The 26,625-nt window shown below is 37.2% G+C and overlaps 2 long non-coding RNA genes and 1 other non-coding gene across 3 annotated transcripts; all 3 read right to left on the reverse strand.

Moving 5' to 3' along the window:
* Positions 1 to 1,985: 1,985 nt before the first annotated feature.
* LOC126829915 (uncharacterized) lies at positions 1,986 to 8,442 on the reverse strand. Its single transcript, XR_008789035.1, has 4 exons — positions 8,167 to 8,442; positions 5,269 to 5,532; positions 4,182 to 4,331; positions 1,986 to 3,960 (listed from the first exon to the last, which is right to left on the reverse strand). It is a non-coding gene; the product is annotated as an uncharacterized LOC126829915 (transcript).
* A 1,123-nt stretch (positions 8,443 to 9,565) lies between these two features.
* Positions 9,566 to 14,197, reverse strand: LOC130014075 (uncharacterized). Its single transcript, XR_008789036.1, has 3 exons — positions 14,117 to 14,197; positions 11,646 to 11,966; positions 9,566 to 9,962 (listed from the first exon to the last, which is right to left on the reverse strand). It is a non-coding gene; the product is annotated as an uncharacterized LOC130014075 (long non-coding RNA).
* A 5,218-nt stretch (positions 14,198 to 19,415) lies between these two features.
* On the reverse strand, positions 19,416 to 25,247 carry LOC130010357 (uncharacterized). The gene is made up of 4 exons (XR_007683586.1): positions 25,105 to 25,247; positions 23,348 to 23,665; positions 20,464 to 20,742; positions 19,416 to 19,698 (listed from the first exon to the last, which is right to left on the reverse strand). It is a non-coding gene; the product is annotated as an uncharacterized LOC130010357 (long non-coding RNA).
* Between the last annotated feature and the right edge of the window lie 1,378 nt (positions 25,248 to 26,625).

Raw genomic sequence — 26,625 nt, forward strand, 5'->3', positions numbered from 1 at the left:
TCTTAATTCGTGGATGGTAGCTGACGGCTACCACTGAAGATAATAACCTCAGTTTTTTCGTAGTTCATGTTTAGTTGATTGTGCAGCATCCACGTTTTAACGTCGTTTAAGGAAGCAATGTGGGATTCTGCTTCAAGATCCCCGGCTTTAAAACTGTCATCGGCGTAACCAACCGTGTCTGATACAGAATGCTAGTGCATGGGTATAGCAGATAAAGTAGATCGGACCATTGATGCTACCTTGTGGGTCTAACAAATTTACTTGTTTCACATGGGGGAAATCATCGTTAACTTTTACACGAAAACTCCTGTTTTGTAAATATGACGTCATCCACTCTTTTGTAATTTTGTAAGTTGGTCTATAAGCACTTTGTTAAGTTGGTAATAGGTTGTTGGACTAGATGGTTAAGGAAACATTTTTGGACAGGAAGGATAGATTGCTTACTGGTCTATAATTTTTCTTTTTGTGAGTTGCTGTTTGACAATGGCAGCTTCCCACACTGAGGCGAAGACGCCGGACTCAAAGAGCGGTTGATGATTTTCGAAATTTGTGGAGCAATGATCTTGGCATATTTTTTGACTAAAATTGATGGTATTGGGTAAAGGTCGCACGTTGATGGTTTCGCATTCCGGATACGTTTCTGAACATTATCTGTATTTAACCCGTAAATGAGGTGAATACAGGAACAGGCGGATGATAAAGTGGGTGATGATTCAAGTCCGGACGAATTTTGACCAATTTGTCAAAAAAGAAATCCGCAAACTCATTTGCTAGCTCGGCGTCAGATACATGACCAGGTAATGGATTGGTCTTCTATTTTCCCGTTAGATATGAGACAGTATCATACAACTGTTCTTTTTTTTATTTCCACATGATTTGATTTTATCTGAAATGTGTGAAAATTTTGATACATCAAGGTGCTTCCTGTATTCGTTCCGAATAATGATATACTGGTTCCAACAATGTGATGTTTTGTGTTTAACCCAGCGACGTTCAGCCTGGCGCGTCTCTCGTTTTGGATTTAGTGGACACTTATCAAACCATGTTATCATTTTGCTTTGAATTGGTGCATGTATGTCTAGAACATCTCGGAAGTTCAGAATTGTTGTTCTGTACCAGATCTTCAAGGGTGTCTAGTTCGATTACTTTATGTACCGCTTCGCTGAGACCCGATTCGAAAATCTCGTCATTAATGGATTTAAGTTTGCGGAAATTCCATTTCCTTTCTTTCTAACACCGGACGGCACGTATAAAATCGGCCTAGACAAATGAGTGGTCTGAAATAAAGTACTCTGCATCAACGTTTGAAAAGGCGATGTCTGCATTATCACGAACCAGAGTATTACCCAAGACATGTGTTGGTTTCTCTACGAGCTATTTAATGCGAGGGAGTTCAATAAATTAATAAATAATTTTACTTTATGGTTCTGCTTGTTATTGACGTGGATATTTAAGTCTACAACAAAGACCCAATTGCTATATTGACAAAGTGATTTACATGCATATTCAGCAAATTCTGCAAAGAAAGTTCCAGTTTGGACAGGATGGTTATCAGAATAAAGTGACATATAAACAGCAATCCCGGTAAAGACTTGTATTCGCCTTAATTAACAATAAAAACATTATAACAGTACTCTTCAGATGAGCTGCACTCACTAAGGGTTAATACTGAACATTTTTTTTATCAAATATACGGTACAATCTTGTGAACACACAGTGTATTAAGAAAAGGTCACGTGGAAATAAAGGAACCCCGACTAAAAAAATGGAAATCTCGAATGTGTGTCAACAATCGGGTACATCATCATCTGTTACGCCCTTTATCATAATATATACCTGACAAGCACATGTACATGAAACTACCCAACTGTGATTCAAGAACAGTGCGGCAGTATCTGTCATGTTCACTGAGAAAAAATAGACATGACGTTATCATCAAAAAGTCTGATTAGATATAAACTATTTTATTGCTTTTAACCTGTACAAGTATTCATAGATGAAGTATTGAAACTAACACGCGAAAAACTATTTTATACAAAAAACATAAATAAAAGCCCTTGGAGTTGAATGTTTCTGAAAAGGTTAATCCATAATTAGTGGCGCTGAGATTGAGCTTGACAAACAGTGTTGACGAAATGTCCCGTGTAATATGTCATTTTATAGGTTTTAATGTTCACTGTTAATGGTTTCTATTTTTCTCGTGTTCTCTTATCTAATGACATCCAATTACTTTTATGGATTGTCAGATATACTCTTACAGTCTCAAATAACAAATTTTGGTCTTCGAAAGAATTATTAGTGAGCAGAAATTCGCCCATGTATCTGTTATCACTCGTCACTTCAGTCAGTTATATTGAGGGATAACTCGTGTTTTCCTTTTGCGTACGTCACTTCCGATTGTTCGATGCTTCCCAAACAATTTGAAAACACTTTGTTAAAATATATAGCCCATATAGGAAAAGGGGACATAACTGAATATTGATAGGGTTCGTCCTCAAATGACCACAATGCTTAAGACCAAATTGGAAAAGCCAATTGTTGACGGGGGGTGGGGGGGGGGGGGTTGGATGGCTGAATGGTTAACGTGCGCGCGCTGTATCATAAAGTCTGTCATTGAGTCGACTGGCGTGGTTTGGAATCCCCGGTTGTACGTGGCAAGGAGTAGGGTCGCCTGTCCAACCTCGTGGGTTTTCTCCGGGTCCTCCGGTTTCCTCCCACTGCTAAAGACCCCTACGCGCAAGCGAATTATGTAAATAAAATTAAACCATATGTTAGTCCCGAAATGACCTAGTTTGTGTCGAGTGGACGTTAAACCCCATTTCTCTCTCTCTCTCTCTCCAATTGTTGACAGACTAACAGAATTAATAAATATGTAAAATCATATGATATCAACCGTATTCCATTACAAAAATTCTAGTATAACAGTTTGCATTACATTTATTGCCAATTTTATCTATAATAAAACAACGTGTTAGTGTTGGTTTTTTTTCTGGAGCATAACGTTCCGTTCTGGCCAAATCAGGACACTATGAAACACCCGTCATGATTTTAGTTTCTATTATTTCCCCAAGCGAATTTTAGTTTATTATGTTTTTGCAGTATATACATAGTTATGTTAGTTAAACATACATTATGCAAGAGCTAAATCTTCCTATTGCAAGTCCTTATTTAGGCTTCAGATGTCATAGAAATTATTAATTTGACCTTTATTTACACGACAAGCTCAAAATCAACTCTGTAGACCCACGGATGGTTTGGATACAGTTTGGATTTAAAGTCGTCCATTTAAAATTAAATCAATAAATGGCGGACCAAGCTAAAGTTTACCGTTAGTCGTTGATGTCACTACCGCAATCTGGTGATGAAAGGCCTGCCAAGCGAGGCTACCATGGCCATTAAGCATGTTACTTGATAATCGAGAATATGTGGGTGGAGTTATCGTCTGTTAATCAAAGGATCGCCAATTCTCATAGACGGTGCAGACACAATTGATGCCTAATTGATGTTAGTAATTTGAATGAAATTTTCAAAATTTTCTTTTTTTATCATCTATTTTTGAATTATTATAGCAGGAATGGCCAACTTTTTATAAAACTCTTAACTAATGTATCTTTAAAACTACACTAGTGGGAGTCTTTGCGCTTCATTTCCCACCTCCTGTTAAATTTTGATAAGCACTGAGTTCTTGATAGGTATTGGGTTGTTGACCCATAGTGTGTTTATCCAGCTCCTCGTATGTGTTCACTGGAGTTAAATAATCTTCAGAATCTGGATGATCATATGTTGATGATGTTCTGGATGTGTTGATATGGTCGAGGTTAACGGCATCTCTGGTATTTGTGACGACTGGACGCGTATCAGAAAAATTGTTATTGACTAGCCCTTGATTGGCTGTAACACGTCGAGTATCAGACATCGTGTTGTTGTCCAACCCTCGACTGGTTGTACCATTATCTACTGCTGAAATACATAATGCATGAAAATGGTTATTTTACAGGTTGGTGTAATATTGTGTAACGAAATTCTCATTAAGGAGGGGGGGGGGGGTTCAGGTGGGGCTGTTAATGGTGTACAATATACTATACTGTATTGATACATGGTACAAATCTCAAATTTCATCTTTCAATATGAGTAACACACATGTCTATCTAACGAATAAACATGCTAAGGTTAGTAATTACCTCTTACGGATTTTATACAAAATCTCTTCCCATTTCTCTTCAGAATCACCCAAGCTAACGCTGCCGCAATACCAACTATAAGAAGACTGATTACCAGACCAATAGCTATACCAGCACCTAGCATGTTATTACATCCATTTACCTCAGTATCTGTAGATAGACAGTATCTAGTATCAAGGTTATCATTAACATTAACTATAATCTATTTAATATAAACTAATTAACATTAACTTTAATCTAATTAACATTATCTATAATCTATTTAACATAAACTACACTATGTTTAAAGGAGCTAAATCGGTAATATTTTGGAGCTAGAAATTGGCACAAATGGGTCGCAACACATAATAATATAATAGGAATTTATATAAACTGTTTTACATTCAATCGTTTCTGTTTTACTGCGAATTGTCATCAGTTATGTTCGGTGATATACGCCAGAAGTCTCAACCGAAAGTCAGTTTCTAGCGTCTGGTTATTCCAGTCAACATCGATAGTATTTATTGTGCATGCTCTACAAATAAGAATATGGGATTAACGTTTGATATGACAAGTGGAATATATGTCTAGCCCCATTCTTTGAGCACCATGTTACAAATAGCACTGAAACGCATTATGGTACATGACTCGTGTACCAATGGTAAAATGTTTATTTTGTCTGAAATGTTGGATATCAGAAGCCCATCTTTTCCAGGTAAGATCACCACACCAATGCTGATTTAAATTGCAAAAAAAATCGTGTTTTCGATGCCGAAGATTATGGATGATATTGGATTTAATATAAACTAATTAACATTAACTTTAATCTAATTAACATTATCTATAATCTAATTAACATTATCTATAATCTATTTAACATTTACTATAACATATTTACACTATTTTGCCTATAACGTTTTTTTAGGACTTCGAATTCTGTCTTATGGTTTGGATTGTTCGTACTTGGTTTTATTTTATTTAACATAAACTACACTATGTTTAATATAATCTATAATCTATTTAACATTTACTATAACATTAACCATAATCGACCTGCTATGCTACATGCCATAGTTACAGTCTTGTAAATACAAACGTATCAACTTACAATGTACTATAACCATTAGTTGTTTAGATTGAAGTGAATCAGGTATTTGTGTATTTGTAACCTGACAGGTGTAATTACCAGCGTGTTGTCTCTGGATGTTGCTCAGTAAGAGAAAGTCAGTAGATGATATCATAGTTGAACCTTTAAACCAGCTGATATTACACGGTGAATTACAGTCAGCTGAACAGGTTACAGATCTACTTTCATTTTCTATCACTGTTATACTAGAACTGGTTGGTGTAAATCTGATATTCTCTGGTCCATCTGTTAAAGAGAATATAATTGGAATTATTAAGATTATTTTATCATTTTGAATGAAGGTATGTTATCAATTAGGGAATACATCGAACCACATGACCTCATTTCCAATTACCATCCGTGTTTTGCAGGCAACTTAAAGGCTGTCGTTTAAGATGCATGTAATTTTGAGTGATTTGATGAGTATCTTTGGTTTAGGGTATTCCACTGAAGAGGCGTTATATAGGGAATTGAAAGTTGTCAAGATTCTAGCGGCTAGACTTTCCCGATCAGGTGGTTCTTTAACGAAGTTTTGGAGTTTGATTAACCAGTCTCCAGTTGTGATTCAATTGAATTATCTAGCACGTGGGACCATCCATGAAATGGAACGAGCTTGTCGCTTGTTTAAATGGCCCTGAATAGCTTTCGGGTTCGGCTGAAGCAATTAAGATTACTCAGCAATGAAGTGAGGTTTTAATTTTTATCCGATATTGATGAAATTGATGATATTGGCGCATATCGGACTGTAACTTTTTGGATTATTGCCCCTGATTGTATGTGAACTCGGACCGAAGCCTCCCGTTGAATGGCCGCTACCCTTTACGGTAATAGTGTAAAGATAGGTAATACAAAGGTTGTGGACCCCCTAGAGACAACAATAATTCTTATCCGATTTCGATGAAACTTAAAACAAGCGTTAAGTATCACTAGTTTTTGGATGAGTTATGTTTCACGCAAAATGTTAAATATGACAAAAAAATAATTTGAACCTTCCAGGGGTGAAATTTTTTGTCCGATTCATGAGATGAAAATTAAACAATGTGTTATAAGTATCAAAAGGTCTTGGATGAGTTTTACTATCCATTCTAGAACTATAGCCCCTGCTTCGGAATATGAGAAAACCCCTATCCCGTCGCTTTTAATTACCCAATCTGTCATAGATACCGGTAAAACGGAAGTGAGATGTAATGAAATATTTAAGATCGACTGCTCAGTCTCACTTCTGTGTTAAAATCAGGCCTTGTCCAGTCTCACTTCTATGTTAAAATCAGGCCCAGTATCTAACTGAATAGTTACTTGAGTGCAATAACCTGGATATAAATAAGGAAAAACATACGGCCAAATTGGGGGGGGGGGGGGGCTAAAGCCGTGTTTGAGTTTGACGGATTGCTCCATTGCCGGGTCTTGGTGGTAGCAATAAACATGCTATCTCCTGAAGATCGCCATTGGTTCAAGTGTGTACTGGAACTTTTACGGGTTTCCCTTTCGACAACATTTTCGATCATGCGCAGACCATTGCCTTATTGTAGACTGAAACCCATAGGCCATTGTGGGTTTTTTTTGTGAAAATACCCTCATACAGTAAGCTTCTTTTACAATAAATGGTACCGATCGTCTTTACTACATACGTGTAAGGTTTACCGACCGATGCCAGAAACCAATATTTACAAAAACTTCGATATAGAAATAATACAAGTTTACCAGACCCGTAATGACCGTATGCAGTTTTGGGAAACAAGTGGATGGCTCGAACAAGAATTCGGTCATGTTTATTACGCATTTTACGACCAAACATATGTTATTTATTAATTACAGGATTATTTACACAAAAGTGTTGTTATAAATTGTTTGCAGTAAAATTAACACAAAACATATAAATCGGCTTACCACCATCATATATCCTCTGCTAGAACGCAGTATATGTCAATAAGACTGGTAAGTGTGTCGTGTTTTGTTTTCTTGTTTAGATAATAACAAATCAATAGTATTAACAATATTTAAAGGAGCTAAATCGCTAATATTTGGGACCTAGAAATTGACCCAAATGGGTCGCAACGCACATAATAATGTAATCTGATTGTATATAAACTGATTTACATTCAATTGTTTCTGTTTTGACTCTAATTTCAAATCAGTTATGTCCAGCAAAATACGGCATGTCTCAATTTTTAGTGTCTTGTTATTCCGGTCTATTGCAAATGCTCTCCAGATAAGATTATGATTAAATAGAACCACAGGACCCAATTTTCGTGCTTTGTGGTACATCTGGTGTCATATAGGGATGCATGTAAGCCCTATCAACAGCATGCATGTGTATTACGTAAATACATATCCGACATTTGTTATCTGTATGGATTACATGTAGGTTATAACTCATACTTCCAATAAACTGTTATCTATAGTGAGTAGGGTAATACTTACAATAGACTGTTACCTATAGTGGGTAAAGTAATACTTACAATAAACTGTTATCTAAAGTGAGTAGAGTAATACTTACAATAAACTGTTATATGTAGTGAGTAGGGTAATACTTACAATAAACTGTTATCTATAGTGAGTAGGGTAATACTTACAATAAACTGTTATCTATAGTGAGTAGGGTAATACTTACAATAAACTGTTATGTATAGTGAGTAGTGTAATACTAACAATAAACTGTTATCTATAGTGAGTAGGGTAATACTTACAATAAACTGTTATCTATAGTGAGTAGGGTAATACGTACAATAAACTGTTATCTGTAGTGAGTAGGCTAATACTCTACAATAAACTGTTATCTATAGTGAGTAGGCTAATACTCTACAACAAACTGTTATCTATAGTGAGTAGGCTAATACTCTACAATAAACTGTTATCTGTAGTGAGTAGGGTAATACTTACAATAAACTGTTATCTGTAGTGATTTAGTGAGTGGGGTTGTTGTTATGGTTCTTTGTTGAGCGTGACATGTATAAGCTGTATCTTGTCTCTGGATGTTGTTTAGTTGTAGAAGACCATTACTAGATGATGTTAAAATACTACCACTAGTATCAGCTCCTTTATACCAGTTAATATTACACGGTGGTGGATTACAGTCAGCTGAACAGTTTACAGATCTACTTTCATTTTCTATCACTGTTATATTAGAACCTGTTGGTGTAAATCCGATATTCTCAGGTCCATCTGTTAAAATAATAAAAAAAACATAATAAAAAAAGTCAACTTACATTGTTCTAGACGAACCAGATAGTTTCAGTATTATCCATGGGGTTTAACATCCACTTGACACAAACTTGGTCATTTCGGGACTAACACATGGTTCAATTTGATTTCAATAATTTGCATGCGCGTAGGGGTGTTTAGCAGTGGGAGGACCCGGAGAATACCCACGAGAATGGACAGGCGACCCTACTCCTTGTCACGTTCAACCGGGAAATCGAAACCACGCCAGTTGACTCAATGATAGACCTTATGATACAACACGCCCGTGCTAAGCATTCGGTCACCCATCCCCCCAAAATAGGGGTCTTTAGCAGTAGGAGGAAACCGGGGGATCCAGAGAAAACCCAGAAGGTTGGACAGGTGACCCTACTCCTACGAAGTTAGCAGGGGATAATCCAAGAATATGTATGGTAAATTGACAGCGAATAACGACAAATACAAAGAAATTCTCCCTCATTCAAGTCACGTGATGAAAAGTGGTTCTTAAAATAGATTCTTGTGTTATTGCAATTTAAATGTTTTGAGAGGGGTATAAAGTAAACCTTTGATAGAGAAATTAGTTCAAATATATCATCAAATAACAATAGACTGTTATCTATAGTGAGTAGGGTAATACTTACAATAGACTGTTATCTGTAGTGAGTAGGCTAATACTCTACAATAAACTGTTATGTATAGTGAGTAGGGTAATACTTACAATAAACTGTTATGTATAGTGAGTAGGGTAATACTTACAATAGACTGTTATCTGTAGGGAGTAGGGTAATACTTACAATAAACTGTTATGTATAGTGAGTAGGGTAATACTTACAATAAACTGTTATGTATAGTGAGTAGGGTAATACTTACAATAAACTGTTATCTGTAGTGAGTAGGGTAATACTTACAATAAACTGTTATGTATAGTGAATAGGGTAATACTTACAATAAACTGTTATGTATAGTGAGTAGGGTAATACTTACAATAAACTGTTATCTATAGTGAGTAGGGTAATACTTACAATAAACTGTTATCTATAGTGAGTAGGGTAATACTTACAATAAACTGTTATGTATAGTGAGTAGGGTAATACTTACAATAAACTGTTATCTATAGTGAGTAGGGTAATACTGTACAATAAACTGTTATCTGTAGTGAGTAGGGTAATACTGTACAATAAACTGTTATCTGTAGTGAGTAGGGTAATACTTACAATAAACTGTTATCTGTAGTGATTTAGTGAGTGGGGTTGTTGTTATGGTTCTTTGTTGAGCGTGACATGTATAAGCTGTATCTTGTCTCTGGATGTTGTTTAGTTGTAGAAGACCATTACTAGATGATGTTAAAATACTACCACTAGTATCAGCTCCTTTATACCAGTTAATATTACACGGTGGTGGATTACAGTCAGCTGAACAGTTTACAGATCTACTTTCATTTTCTATCACTGTTATATTAGAACCTGTTGGTGTAAATCCGATATTCTCAGGTCCATCTGTTAAAATAATAAAAAAAAACATAATAAAAAAAGTCAACTTACATTGTCCTAGACGAACCAGATAGTTTCAGTATTATCCATGGGGTTTAACATCCACTTGACACAAACTTGGTCATTTCGGGACTAACACATGGTTCAATTTGATTTCAATAATTTGCATACGCGTAGGGGTGTTTAGCAGTGGGAGGACCCGGAGAATACCCACGAGAATGGACAGGCGACCCTACTCCTTGTCACGTTCAACCGGGAAATCGAAACCACACCAGTTGACTCAATGATAGACCTTATGATACAACACGCCCGTGCTAAGCATTCGGTCATCCATCCCCCCAAAATAGGGGTCTTTAGCAGTAGGAGGAAACCGGAGGATCCAGAAAAAACCCAGAAGGTTGGACAGGTGACCCTACTCCTACGAAGTTAGCAGAGGATAATCCAAGAATATGTATGGTAAATTGACAGCGAATAACGACAAATACAAAGAATTCTCCCTCATTCAAGTCACGTGATGAAAAGTGGTTCTTAAAATAGATTCTTGCGTTATTGCAATTTAAATGTTTTGAGAGGGGTATAAAGTAAACCTTTGATAGAGAAATTAGTTCAAATATATCATCAAATAACAATAAAATGTGTAAAAGGCACCATTCTTCCCGGACCAGTTAACGCAACAAAGTCTTTAAAGAATGCACGCATCATATAGAGCCAATGATGGACGCCCGGTGATGTGACTTCACCAGTTTGTACACGAAAAAGCATCATTGTAACGTTAAGCCTATTAAATTACAATGACATTTTAAATCTAACTTTGGCTAGGTAAAAAAAAATAAGGCCAATTGATTTATATGAAATTTTCAAACGTTACCATAACAAGAAGACACGGCATCAATATCCCGTGCCCATATTTCGATTTGGGAGGATACAGAGATTTGTAATATATACGTCCACAACCACCAACAACTAAATACTAGTTCTGTAGCCAAATACTAGTTCTGTAGCCAAATACTAGTTCTGTACATGTTATAAAATGTGCGGTAAACAGAAACTATCAGACATCCCAGTTATGCCCGGTGGTTATAGCATACACTAACCCTAACCCCAGAAATGAAAATGTAATGAAATGTGGCTTAAGGCCCTACTGTTCTGCTCCGACATTTTTCCGGAAATTCGCGCTACAGCCTACTTTTTTTTATATCACGTCATGGGATCTTTTACGTGCACGCCAATGTGTGCAAGGGATCTCGGTTTTTCGTCCCATCCGAACGTTTTTACGTTGTCCCTTGCCCTGCACTATGGTGGCACCACTTGTAAAGAGGAACCATGCAGGAAAAATCCGATAAACTTTCTCGACCAACGAAGGGATCATATAGGCGACCTCTAGATTAACGAGCCGACGTCTTACCCAATGTGTACACGGGACCTCGGTTTTTCGTTCTATCCGAACGACTAGACAGCTGTCCTTGTCAGGCCCTCCACCCTGCACCACTGATAAGGGAGGAGCCACATCGGAAAATCCCGATGAACTTTCTCGGCCAATGCAGGGATCGAACACGTGACCTCTAGACCAGCAAGTCAGCGTCTTACCCACTTAGCCACCATGGCTCCCTGAATCGCGTAATGAAAACACCACTACCGTTGCATACGTCATTTAGTAACGTCATTAATAATATAATACAAACAACTTACAATAAACCAGAAGAGGTACAGGTTGACTACTACCAACACGAGGATCAAAATCTCCACAGGTCCAATCTACAGCATCAGTTAATGTAACATCTGTTATATCAAGATACAGTGTTCTATTGTTACCATTGATACACCCACAGGTATATCTGGCACGTCCTGTTGACGACGCTTGTTGACATAGTGTTACTCTACATACTAATGTCCTAGTAGTTGTAAAGGTTACATCTGTGGGTATTCTAACAGTCGATATCTCGCATGTAAATCTGTAATCCCCTCCTCTAATACCATATGATGATGAGCCTGATAAACTGTACCCTTGGCCTAATAAAAAGAGAAAAATAACATCGTAAGCTGTCTATAATAGTACTGACCAAATGAAGTGGGGTTTAACGTCCTACTGATCTGCCCCGATTGGGCTAATTAAAGCGAGAATTTCAAATTTTCTAAGAAAGTCAAAACATAAATATTTCTATGTCTTTTGCTCAATAGGTTATCAAATCACTATTATACGATCATGGGCATTATTTCTCACCCTTAAGAATCTATGACACAGGAAATAACAACACAATTACCTCCCCTGTTTTGCTATTGACAACATGGGGCAGCCATTTTCCAACGTTGAAATTTGAAGTTAAAAATGGTATTTTTGCCAATTTCTCAACTGGCAATAGCGAATTATAGGATTAATAGGATTATTCTTTAACAAAGTAGGACTGTTTATGGATACCATCTATTTTAAGGGTTTATTTTAATACATTTTAAAAATATAACTTGAAAATTTGCAATTTCCGCTTTAAAACGATCATATCCGATGCAGTGTGCTATGACGGGAATGTTGCCCGGACAGCGGTGCTACGGCCGACTCTTATAGCGAATTCCAACTATCAAGGGATATTTTACGTGCACGCCAATGTGTACACGCGATCTCTGCTGCATCTCCCATCCAAACGACTAGACAGCTGACCTTGTTAGGGCCCGGTCCTGCACCACTGATAAGGGGAAACCACGCCGCAAAATTCTGATGAACTTTCTCGGCCAACTAGCGTCTTTCTGACTTAGCAACCGTGGCTCCCTAATAGTATTGACATTATTCCTTAATTGGGAGCTACTAAAATAACACAGTATTTATGGAATGGAATAACTTATACTATGGTTTATTACATTGAGATATTTTCAACTAGTCATTACTATATCAGTAATTGTATTCCATAGAATTGTGACGTGTATATTCCAGTTCAATTACTAAATGCCATTGGAACAATTTAATCATTACTGTGTATATATACACAGATGGATAGAATGAACTATTTAAATCATCGATGAATACTCTAGTTTTGAATTAACTGTAGACAAAAATATGCCGAGATCAGCACAACAGCTAGATCAAGTTATAATAACCGATTTGATCCATAATACATTTGTCTTATCGTACAGTATAAAATTGAGGCATTTACAGTAGATTTCACAATCCCTAGCAATATGGTAACATTGATAAGAGCGGGTACATAGACTGACTTTGGCTTACATCTTGTAGTATAAAATCTAGGCATTTATCGTAGATTTCACATTCCCTAGAATTACTCCGACGATTACTCGGAGTTCCGGACAAGGACAAATGTCTAGTCTAGTGAAAAAAAAACGAGGTCCCGTGTACACACTAGCATGTACGTAAAAGATCCCTTGACAGTTGGAATTCGATATAAGAGTAGGCCGTGTTGCTGATGTCCGGGCAAAATGTCCTTCATAGCACACTGTCCCTCATTAGTCCAGTCGGAGCAGAACAGTAGGACGTCAAACCCCATTTTATTTCTGGCCATTACGTCATGGATATATGTAACATAAACAGCTTATTAATCTAGGGCCTTGAGAGTGTATCTCCGTTTTGATGCGTTCCCGCTAAATCTATTCTGAATAGTGAGTTTAACCTGACAGAAATACTACATTCCTCAATTTTATTCCCTTGGGAATGAACAGGGATTATTTAGAAATAGTTAACGCCACCTTGCCCTAAAAAAGACGAATTAACGGTGGCTACCGAGAGTTGAAAACTCTGGCGTCGAAGGGATTAATCAGTACCCGCTACTAGCGATATTTCCACTGTGGAAGCAGACGTCCAACTACAACGCTACGAGCTTTAATATATACAAAATATAGAGATGAACCGACAGATTAAGAGATTGGGGCTTTATCGACATATAGCATATAATGTAAGAATTAATACAACTTAATTACGTTACTTTGTGTATGATAGAAAATAGAAAATATAAACATAACTATGATATAAAATAGAAAATATAACTATGTTACCTTTTATGGAATAACAATTACTATGAAAATGCTTGATAACGACTTGTGAAATCTTGTTGAAACGTCACAGTGAAATAAACCATAGTAATTGTTATTTCATAAAAGTGTGTTATTGGGTTATGTTCTAATTATTAAATGCCATTCAAAGAATATAACTATGTTACCTTGTATATTATAAAACTGTACAGACAGTAAAACACCAATAATATTATAATACAAGTATCTATCCATGACGGACATTTTGATGATGGTTTAACATACCACAGGTATTTATAGGGGCTTTTGCGTTTTATCGACAAAACGGCGAAACGGTTGAATGGTTTTATATTTGTGTATGGGTGTATACTATCACAGGAGAATGGGTTTATTTATATCAAGGTGAAGGCTTAAAGCTTTCTATAACATGTTCATCAACAAGGGACTTATCGTTGAATCGGTTGAGTAATTATTTATGATAGTACGAGCTATAGGTTTAACGACCACTCATCACAAACTAGGTGATTTCGGGACTAACATGTGGTTCAATTTTATTTCGTAGGATTGTTCTAGTAGTGAGAGTAAATCTGTCGGCCATCAGTAGTGTGGTTTTACTCATTTCTACTGTTATTCCCAGTATTACATCTTTTTTCACTTTTCAATATATTGCATTTTCTTTATCTATGTTTATAGTAGCTAAGTCTCTAACTCAATATCATCCAAAATCGTCGACAGAGAAAACACGATTTATTTGTCGGTTTAAATCAACTTTGATGTTGTGATCATACCGGGAAAAGATGGCCTTCTGATATCCAATGTTTAAAGACAAAATAAACATTTTATAATTGGTACACGAATCGTGTACCATAATGCGTTTCAGCGCTATTTGTAATAAGGGATTCGAAAAACGAGGTTAGGCATATTCCACAAGTCATGTCAAACGGTGACGCTATATTCTTATCTGGAGAGCATGCCCAATAAATACTATCAGCGTAGACTGGAATAAGCAGACGCTAGAGATTGAAATTCGATTGAGAATACTGGCGTATTTCGCCGAACCTAACTGGTTAGAAATTACAGTAAAATCAGAAACGATTGAATATAAATTAGTTTATATACATTCACATTACATTATTATATGCGTTGCGACCCATTTGTGTCAATTTCTAGATCCACAATATTAGCGATTTAGCTCCATTAATCTACGAGGCTGGATGGAAAGGTCTAAGCTTATCTGTGAAAGACCTATAAAGTCGATTGTTCCCATATACCCAAATTTTGCCAACGATGTTCAACATGATTTCACAAGTTGTTATCAAGCATATATCAACACAGATATTGTTGAAACGTCACCGCGAAATAAACCACAGTAAATTATGTCTATAAATAGTGATTATGTTCCATGTACTAAATGTCATTCGACGAATATATCGGATATTAACTTAAGCCTCTAGAGCGACTACAAGAATTTTCAAATTGATCAAGGGCCATAATGCTAGTTGAAATTTACGGAAATCGTTGAAAATCAATACGGTTTTTCGTCTCTTGACCTTAGACAATGTATAAATTGAAGTCAATCGGGTATCTTCCCTTTAGCGCCTAGAGCTCCCATAAGCAATTGAGTAGGTGGGGTGGGGGGACCGACGGACGGACCGATGGTCAAAGTTGACTACAACATACGACCACGTTTCAATGTGGGCGTATACAAAAGAAAATGCATTAATTATGTATATGGAAACGGCAAATATAAATTAATAGAACCCATTCAATGACAGACGGTTTCATTTCATCAAAGATTTTATTTGAGAGAGAGAATGAAATTGGCTTTAACGTCCACTCGACACAAACTATGTCATTTTGGGACTAACATAGGGTTTTATTTTATTTCAATAATTCGCTTGCGCGTAGGGGCCTTTAGAAAGTGGGAGAAAACCCATGAGGTTGGACAGGCGACCCTACTGCTTGTCACGTACAACCGGGGATTCGAAACCACGCCAGCTGACTCAATGACAGGCCTTATGATACAGCGCGCACGTGCTAACCATCGGGCCACCCAACCCCCCGTTTTATTTGAAAGCAGAGTGTGATCTGAAAAGTTTATATGGAATTCGTCATGTTAATTCTAAAATCCACAGGAAAAATATATATTTATAAGAAAAAAACGGGAATTCTTTGAATTTGAATCATATCCCCAAAACATAGCCACATTACCTAACAACATGGAGGTCGCAAGGATGACGTAACCACGAATATCCTTCCAGTATAACTTCTCGTTATATTTGATTGTACTCAAAGCCCAGCTTAACCGGACAGTGACCCTGGACCTGACTACAATCGCGGGCCACTTTTGAATGGCACGCATGCGTAACACACACTCAGTCTCTGCCCTCGCGCCGCCAGATCGATTACCGTGAAACTTGCATCTGGAATTTGATTTTTTCTCTTTATGCCGTGAACGGCGGGCCCATGCCTAAGCTGGACTTTGATTGTACTAGATTATTTATTATTAGCTATAAACATTTCAGTGCTCATTTTTTCAATGTTCATTGGTGCAAGTAATTTATTTTACTGGTGTTATCCTGATATAGATAATTAAACATACATTATGGAAGATTAGATAAAGAGCTGGTAGTTCTCACTATAATAGTTAAAAACTAGATGATGTAAAGGGAATTTGATCCATTCTGAACTGAGAATTTGGCGATTACTAAAGTCGGTATGATAAAAAACATAGTCTTGATTATCCATTTGATGATTAAATCATAAATGAAAGTTGAGCAGCAAATCGGATCCTAATCCAGTAAATATTGCAGGCTAGTGATGACATCAAGAGTTGATTATGGTCTTGTCGTGTTAATTTTAGATAACATTTCAGGCCTAAAGAAAGACCTGCAATAGGCAGATTTAGCTCTTGCATACTGTATGTCGTGATTCCCCCTTGTCAGTGATGTAGGACGGAGGGCCTAGCAAGGACAGCTGTCTAGTCGTTCGGATGGAACAAAAAAGCGTCCCGTGTACACATTGGCGTGCACGTAAAAGATCACATGACAGTTGGATTTCGATATAAGACTAGGCCGTAGTGCCGCTGTCCGGGCAAAATTTTCGTCATAGTACACTGTATGGCGTATGCCCGTCTTCATTAGCCCAATTCGGAGCAGAACAGTAGGACGTTAAACTCCATTTCATTTTGTTTCGTTTTATTTCATAATATCTGTTTAACTGATGTGCGAGCTGATTAACATGTGTTCAACATATATAGTAGATGTTTTTTCTTGTTGTTTGTATTATAGTTTATTGCCCTGTCCAGTTACCAAACGCCACTAAAAGAAAGATTATTCTCAACTCGTGAACATTTCGATATCCATAATTGGTTACCATATATCTGTCGTCTGTCTCTCTCTTGTTTAAAGTACACGTATCTCTCCTGGAAGTTAGGTACCAGACAACTGTCTTATAGAAAGACCACAACTTTAAATGCTATTGCATTTCAAATGATTTTGAATTTATCCTGATATTACATGTATATATATGTCTTTGTAGCTTAGGAGGAACTTATGGAAGATTAGCTTTTTTGCAAACTAAATAAGTTGCCTCATTAAATATTTTTTTTTATTACTTAACGTGAATTTGATCAGTACAACCTTAAAGTTCACATATAAGTAAATTCAATCATATATCTAAATTCAATCATATAGCATACAATAACAGACAGCTTTCCCGGATAGCACCGGTAATGGCTTTTCTTATATCGGATTCTAACAGCTAAGGGACCCTTTACGTACACACTAATATGTACACCAATGCCAAGGTGGGACCACGCCAGAACATCCCGATGGAATTTTGCGGCAAACGCAAGGATAGAACACAGGACGTTCAGGTTATCGCGCGAACGCCATACTCACTTAACAATTCAACCTAGTTTATTTAGTTAGTATTGGGAAAAGTAGGCTGTATTGGGTAAAATTGGATAAAATATTCTCTATTCTGATATATTCAATATACATAATAATGTATTATTATTTTAGGGACTATCAAGGGTATGCTAGACAACACGTCATAGCAAAGAAAGATAACTCTGATTGGATTGATGTCCAATGGCCGCCAACACCCACAAGGCAACAGAATGGGGGAGTACAAGCGCGATCTAATGATTTAATTCTTTTACAGACATGTACAATATGTAAGACTTGTGGCTTTATCGTATCGAATCTAGACCTCTTTAATTATAACCCTAAGAGTTCGGGATTGTACTTCGTATTCGCACGATGCATCTGTATAATAAAGGAAATGGGGTCAGGTCCGTTAGTAGGGTGCGAAGCTTCCTCCCACCCTTCAGAAAGTTTCGCCCCCCCCCCCCGTGAAATAATTGTCGACCTAACAAACAATAGATCTACATTGTCCGTCAATTTTACAGCACTCCCTGAGAACACTTCCTGCCCTCCTCGTTGCCCTGTGCTAATCACGACCGTGAAAAGGGTTTAACGTCGTACTGATCTGCACCGACTTGGCTAATAAAGACATGAATGAAACTTTGCCCGGGCAGCGGCACTATCGCCTACTCTTATATCGAATTCCAACTGCCAAGGGATCTTTTACGTGCATTCCAATGTATACACGGGACCTCGGTTTTTCGTCTCATCCGAAGGACTAGACAGCTGTCCTTGTCAGGCCCTCCGTCCTGCATCACTGAAGAGGGGGAACCACGCCGGAAAATCTGGATGAACTTGCTCGGCCAATGCAGGGATCGACCACCAGGCTAGCGAGCCAGCGTCTTACCCACTTAGCCACGTGATCCCCCCTCTTATTTCGAATTCCAACTGTTAAGGGGTTCTTTTTTAGGTTCACCCTAATATTTACATTTGCGTCCCAACCGAACACTGTTTCTTGTCAGATCCTCAGCCTCCGAACTGCACCACACGGGGAAACCTTGAGAACAATTTATCGGCCAACAACGGGCGCAAACCAAAGACCTAATGGTAAGCAAAGCATAGTCTTACCCGTTGAGCCACCGCGGTCCCTAACTGTAAAAAAATATCGTAAACAGCCTGTCAGAATTGTCAACTCTTTAATAAGCGCGAAGCTCTTTATCAATAAACCAACTTTGTGATGAATGCATACTCCTGGTGAACACGGAATCCTGTTGGAGAGAGAGAGAGAGAGAGAGGGGGGGGGGGGGGGTGGCATCCACTCTACACAATCTAGGTCATTTAGGAACTAACATATGGTTCAATTTTATTTCAATAATTCACTTGCTCCTTGGGGTCTTTGGTTGTTAGGAGAACTGAAGGAACCGAAGACAACCCACGAGATGGGACAAGCGATCCTACTCGTTGTCACGTACAGGTGGGGATTCGAAACCACGACACTAGATTCAGTGACAGACCTTATGTTGTATCGCGCGCACGCCGGACCATTCAACCACTTACCCCCTCAGTTTATAAAGGAGAGCAAACCAATTTAAACATCTATCAAAAATAACTATAGATGTTCATCTCTTGTAAAAGATTTACTCGGTAAATACTGAAAACATTTACGACAAACATTTCGTTACAAGATTGTGAGACGAATTCAAATATGTGAATATCGTACAATAATTAGTCGTGGATAATAATTCGAGAAGTATATTTATGTGACTAATTACAATCACAGTTACAATTTGTTGGATTACTTGTCAAACACGATATTTGTAGATTCAGTTTCTGTCGTTCCAATCGAATCCGCTCTATGTCTTCAAGTAGCCATCTCTTCTTGACATCGTCAGTGGTTTCATCTAGAACAGAAACAAAACATAAACTCACCTTAATAATCAAACTTATAGTAAATATATGAAAGGAAATAGGGTTTAACGTCCACCTGTTCTGTCCTGAGCGGGCTAATGAAGACGGAAACACGCCATACAGTGTGCCACGAGAACAATTGTTGCGCTACGGCCTACGTGTATGTCGAATTCCAACTGTCACGAAACATTTTACGTACACACCAATATGTGCAATGCACGAAAAACTGAGGTCCCGTGTACACATTGGCATGCACGTAAAAGATCCCTTGACAGTTGGAATTCGATATAGGAGTAGGCCGTAGTTCCGCTGTCCGGGCAAAATTTCCCTCATAGCACACTGTATGGCGTATGCCTGTCTTCATTAGCCCAGTTATGAGCAGAACAGTAGGACGTTAAACCCCATTTCATTCCATTCATTTAAAGTTTGTATTGTATCTAGTCTACTTACCTATCTTTACAATTTGTATTGTCGATATCAGATAAACTGGTTGACTATTTCTAGCTATAACTCTAATATAATATGATGTATCAGCTTGTAGATTCTTTATACAATAATCAGGTTTATATTATGGTAGAGGTGTAGATTTTTAATTTAAGTAAATTAGCATGAACAGCGTGGACAGTAAAACTGACCGATGGCTCTAAAGAGCTAAATTAGAATAATAATGAAAACCATAATAACTCATTAAAACATATTTTCCGATTAGATCTTTAAGCGAATTCTGCTAAAAATCGGGTTTGTAATTATCAACTTACAATGTATTATAACCACTAGTTTCTTAGAGTGTAGTGAATCATGGTGTATCTGTGTATTCGTAACCTGACAGGTGTAATAACCAGCTTTATGCCTGTCGATGGTGTTCAGTGAGAGAAGTCCAGTAGATGATATTATGGTACCACTAGCATTAAATCCTTTATACCAGTTTATATTACACGGTGGATTACAGTCAGCTGAACAGGTTACAGATCTACTTTCATTTTCTATCACTGTTATACTAGAATTGGTTGGTGTAAATCTGATATTCTCTGGTCCATCTGTTAAAAAACAAAAAGCATAAATTATGATTTGCCTACCACAATTGAATTTCATATTTTTATGTAGACGTACCTGTGCCTGTACACGTTTGTCGATACGCTTAATGTCATAATTGTTATCTGGCTTTCAGAAAGCTTAGCATATACATTTATATCTCTGATGCGATAGATTTTGACATCGAACCATAGATTATGGACAATCCAGTTGTTAAACTTATTTGATTTTGACGAAACTTACAATATAATTTTAATGCACGAACATAGCATTAAAACTACCACCCCCACTTATACATACAGTGACAAATCATATATTTCATATACCATGGGTGTGGTCCCTCTATGTTATGTATAAACATATATCGGACGAGTTTGATTGTGGTACGTACTGAAGGTTAAATTCCGGGATTATGGCCAACTTTACGTCAATTGTTGAACAAAGTTTGTCTAATGTACCTGTATTCATTAGCCCAGTTGGAGCAGAACAGTGGGCGTTAAGCCCTTTCCGTCAAAACTCTTTGTATGGAAATATAAGGGAAATGAAATGGGGTTTAGCCTCCTACTGTTCTGTTCCGACAGTGTGCTATGAGGGAAATTTTAGCCGGGCAGCTGCACTATTGCCTACTCTTATATCGAATTCCAACTGTCAAGGGATCTTTCACGTGCATGCCGATGTGTACATCTGAACGACTATACTATGTTGCCACTTGCCATGCCCTGTTCTTCACCTCTGACAAGGGAAAACCACACCAAAAAATCCCGATGAAGTTGCTAGGCCAACGCAGGGATCGATCATGGGACGTCCAGGCTATCGAGCGTACTGAGCTACTGTGGTGCCTTAAATATACGGGAAGTCCTCATGTATGGCATCCATAATGAATATAATGAAAAACCACGAATAGTTAACAGTGTACACAGACATACAACTTTAGATGTTATTAATAAAACAAGCCAACAGTGAGGCTGATGTCCCCCGCCAAAATCTCAAAATAAATAGATGACACGTATTAATTAATTGCACATTTATCTTTTTCAAACTGGTTATCTATACTTAGTCTAAGCATAAAATGTTCACAATAAAACTCAGTCAAGGTTTTGGAGTACCTGCTAGTGACATTATACACTAAGTTTCATCACTTTCCATCAGTTAGAATCAAAACTATCTTGTCCCAAAGCATCAATGTCTTGATCAATCAAATTAATTATCACTACTTAGCCTACGCAGAAAATTCTCATCATCGAACTTATTCATTGTATTGATATAAGGGATCTATACTAGACGTTTCATCGTTCACACAATTAGAACCAAAGTTATCGTGTTCCAGGGTTACAACCAATCAAATAGATTATCTCTGCTTATAGCTTAAGTGGAAAATGCGCATGGTTGGACTCTGATCCAAAAAGTGGGACGGGCAAACAGACAGACCCTGTTTAATACTCCCCTGCTTTCTTGGAAAGGCGGTGGACAATAAAACTCGGCCTGTTCTAATAACTGTTGTTACGAAAATTTTCAGTAACAGAGACAATCAGTATTAGGTCTATCTTGGACATTTTTTTTCTTCATCTTACTGAATTATATACCCCATGAAATCTAATGACGTTGCATTTTCTGCCGATGTGCCATGGTCTTAAAGTAGTTTAACCTCGCTATAGAAACGGACTCCGAAAAGCCCCCACGGAGCCATTTTATTGTCTGATCTTAATTCGTATAAAACAAATAATTACGAAAACTAAATTGATTTTACACCTAAAAAAGCAAACAAAATCGAGATGTAACCTCCCGGCTGCTAGAAAAGCAACCTTTTCAATTTGACTTTAGATGTCCAGACACAGAATGTTCGAAATGACTAAATTACTTAAACGTGTTACAATGACGATCAACACGTCTTGAGTCCTAATGATCTCTGCAGGGCCGAGGTTTGTTTTTCTGAAGGCTTTCTTCCCCAGCATAACCGACGTCGAGGACTTTATCTTGCTTATAAAAAGTTTTGGTATGGGGAAAGAAACCTACCCCTGAAGAATAACCCGATACAGTTTTAAAGCAAAACTTTCAGGACAATAACCCCAAAAAAACCCTCTGTATATTCAGACCGCAAGTTATTCCGGGCATAGAATATACCACCCCCAAAGATCAAGGAGATTTACCTTTATAGGTTTATAATGGACAATAACATCCCTTTGAATACCAAACAGGAAGTGTTATCTCTTAAATAAGACACACTCCTCAATCAGGAAGTGGTTATCTATTAATAAACTGATTACTAGTAGTGTATTGTAAACTTTCAGATATCAAGGACTGACAAGAACAGCTGTCTAGTTGTTCGGCTTGTACGAAAAACAGATCCTGTGTACACATTGGCGTGCACGTAAAAGATCAACTGACAGTTGGAATTCGATATAAGGGTAAGCCGTAGTGCCGCTGTCCGGGCAAAATTTCCCTCATAGCACACTGTATGGCGTATGCCCATCTTCATTAGCCCAGTATAGAAGCAGGAAAGTAGGACGTTAAACCCCATTTCATTTCAGATATCTAAAACCGGATATTATTATGTCTCGCGAAAGTTTCAATAGGTTCAATGCCAGTATACTGAGGTATATATCAACTTACAATAAACAAGAAGAGTTACTGGTGGACTAGTGACTCGACGAAAATCCAGGTCTGTACAGGTCCATTCTCCAGCATCAGTTGATTGCACATTGGTTATATTAAGATACAGTGATCTGCGGTTACCATTGATGCAACCACATGTATATCTTGTATCCGTTGATAATGATTGACACGTGGTTAATAATCCTGTACATATATCTCTACCGTCCTTTTTGAACTGTGCCCCTGGAGATATATATCCAGATAACTGACAAGTAAATCTGTAATCATTTCCTCTAATACCATATGATGCTGATCCTGATAAACTGTATGTTTGACCTGTAAAAGACATGTAAATCTATAATCATTTCCGCTAACACCATATGGTGCTGACCCTGATAAACTGTATGTTTGACCTGTAACAGAAGTAAGAGACATGTAAATCTATAATCCCGTCGTCTAACACCATATAGCACTGATCCTGATAAACTGTATGTTCGACCTAAGAAAAGTATTAGAAGAATGTTAACTGTTTATAGTATGAAATTATTGATCTTTGTACATTTAAAATGTAACAGAAGACAGAAGGGAAATGCTAAAACCCTTGTCAAACCATACTTATCGAAGGACAAGATTGCCAGGCAACGCACTTTTCAAAGAATCGGGAACAGTATCAAAGCAAATTTGAAAAAATCAACAGGTGTCGTCGTCTCAAGAACATAAACGATGGAAATAAATTCAAAGTGGACGATAATTTTGACCTGTAGGGCATTCATAAAATCAAAATGATTCATGGTATTATAACCAAACATTTGAATATGACTGGGACACTAATCTCCTACAGTGTAATTAAATGTATTCATTGTTTTAATCTTGATCTTTTATCAACATAAGTATTATTGTATAGTTGTTGAATATCATTAACTAGACTCATTGTTTTTATTTACCATTTAATTAACTATTTAAATTAAGTCACTAGTGGCAACATTTTATAATTGTTTATTGTACAACGAATTGAACTTAAAACTATTAGAGATTAGTATCTTGCAATGCAGAGATCGAACACCAGACCTCCAGACTAGCGAGCCAGCGTCTTACCCACCGTGACCCCAGATTTTTACGAAATTCGAACTCAACCATCCTTAGGGTGTAACGGTGATATATTCAAACGGTGTTTTAAATCGGATAAAAATTATGATCTCTATAGGTCTACAAGCTAAAAACGCGATTTTTCGTACAATCAGGGGCCATAATTCAGGAAGTTACGCGCGAATATCGACAGGAACTGAGATCTTTGGGTTATAAACTTACATTTTAAGTTTCAACATAATCGGATAAAAATTGTGACCTCTATAGGGTCCACAAGCTAAAAACGCGATTTTTCGTACAATCAGGGGCCGTAATCCATGAAGTTACGGTCCGATATATGCCAATATCGAATGGGGCCGATAAACCTATATTTGAAGTTCGTTCAAATCGGATAAAAATTGTGACCTGTAGAGGGTCCACAAACAAATTGTGGACGGACGGACAGACAAACAGGGGCGACGGCCTAATAAGTCCACATGAAAATGTGGGCGTATAATAAAACTGTAAACTAAAATAAAATAACAATAATATTATAAAAGCGTACATCTACTGGTAGATATTTTACTTTCATGTATAGAGCAGATGAAAACTCAAGCGTTTGTGATTATTCAGTATCTATAGACACCAATAGCTTTAACATACACAATACATATTATATAATAAATACAATAAAACAGTTACTACGTTACCTTGTATATTATAAAATTGTAAACCCAGTAAGACAACAAAATACATCAATCTACCCATGGCAGACATTTTACTTTTATCTATCTACCAGGATGTTGAATGATATTTAATACACCAGGACCGGGAATATTTTGATAAAGAGGTCTGTTTGAAAACGATAAACAAGACGACTGATATCGTTGACATGATAAGTGTATCAGTACCAAACGTTACAATCTGAATAAAACACAGATCCTATTTCGTTTCGTTTTTATAGTTCAATATATTTCGTTTTACTTGTCTTTACTACACTAGGATCTTGAAGAGTTGTTATCATTGACGTGTTCTGAATGGTGTGAGGGGTTAGCTAATGAAACTGTCTGTTACGGCGAGCTTTAAGCTTATTTTGCACGGAACTGTGGGTAATCCACTAGTAACATCCATGCTGATTGGTTAATCAAATGTCTGACGTCATAGGGTCAAATGCCGCTCGTATGACCTCTGACGCGACCTATCGCTACAATCGGTCAGATCTTCATGTAGTGTAGGCCATCGAAAGTATAAAAAAACGAAACGAAATATAGATCTATTTTAATCAGATTGCAAAGGTTAACGGACGTTTACCTCGGTCTAAAACACATATTAGACCAAGGTAAACGTCCGTCACCCTTTGCAATATGATTAAAATAGATTTAGACCGAGGTTTTAGACCGAGGTAAACGTCCGTTAACCTTTGCAATCTGATTAAAATAGATCTATATTTCGTTTCGTTTTTTTATATATGGATGTATTTAACGTGATTTACATTTAATTTTTAAAGTTTCTTGTAATTTCTAATCGGTGAAACGAACGAAATTCGACTGTGTCTTCTTTTTATTATTTTTTTTGTGGTTTGTAAATCAGCTAATTTTATTACTTCATAATTGTCTTATGATAAATTTTCATGTTTTTCTCAGTTCATTACAAATGCCACTCGAACTATAGAGTAATCGACACCGTGTACTGATTTTCAATGCCCATTTTCTCTTAAGATCCTATATCTTCACGGTAAGATAATAACGTACATATTGATTGAAATAGACCAATATTGAATTCTTATTAGTGTTTTTGATTTCAGATATGGATAATATTGTGTTAGGTCGAGTATTAGCTCCTTTAATAATGGTTTATTGAGTTAAAAGTTTAGTTACTTTAATGCATGTATGAATATCTTTATGCACGAGTTATGCTCTGCAAAAGGTCGTTCTATATGTCACTGCAAGTGTCGGGTGTACTTGTGACTTAAAATCACATTAATGATGTGTACTAGAAGTTGGTAGCATGCTTTAGTCAGACCTTTGATGTGACCACCTCAATAACCTATACGGTCTGTGTGGAATGGAACCACAATCGTTCTCTCTGTATAGACACGATTATCCAAGTCAAGACCGAGAGAGAGAAATAGGGGTTTAACATCCACTTGACACAAACTAGGTCATTTCGGGATTAACAAATGGTTCAATTGTATTTCAATAATTCGCGTGCGCGTAGGAATCTTTAGCAGT

Source organism: Patella vulgata, chromosome 8 (assembly GCF_932274485.2).
Source record: "Patella vulgata chromosome 8, xgPatVulg1.2, whole genome shotgun sequence".
NCBI classification, from domain to species: Eukaryota; Metazoa; Mollusca; class Gastropoda; family Patellidae; genus Patella; species Patella vulgata.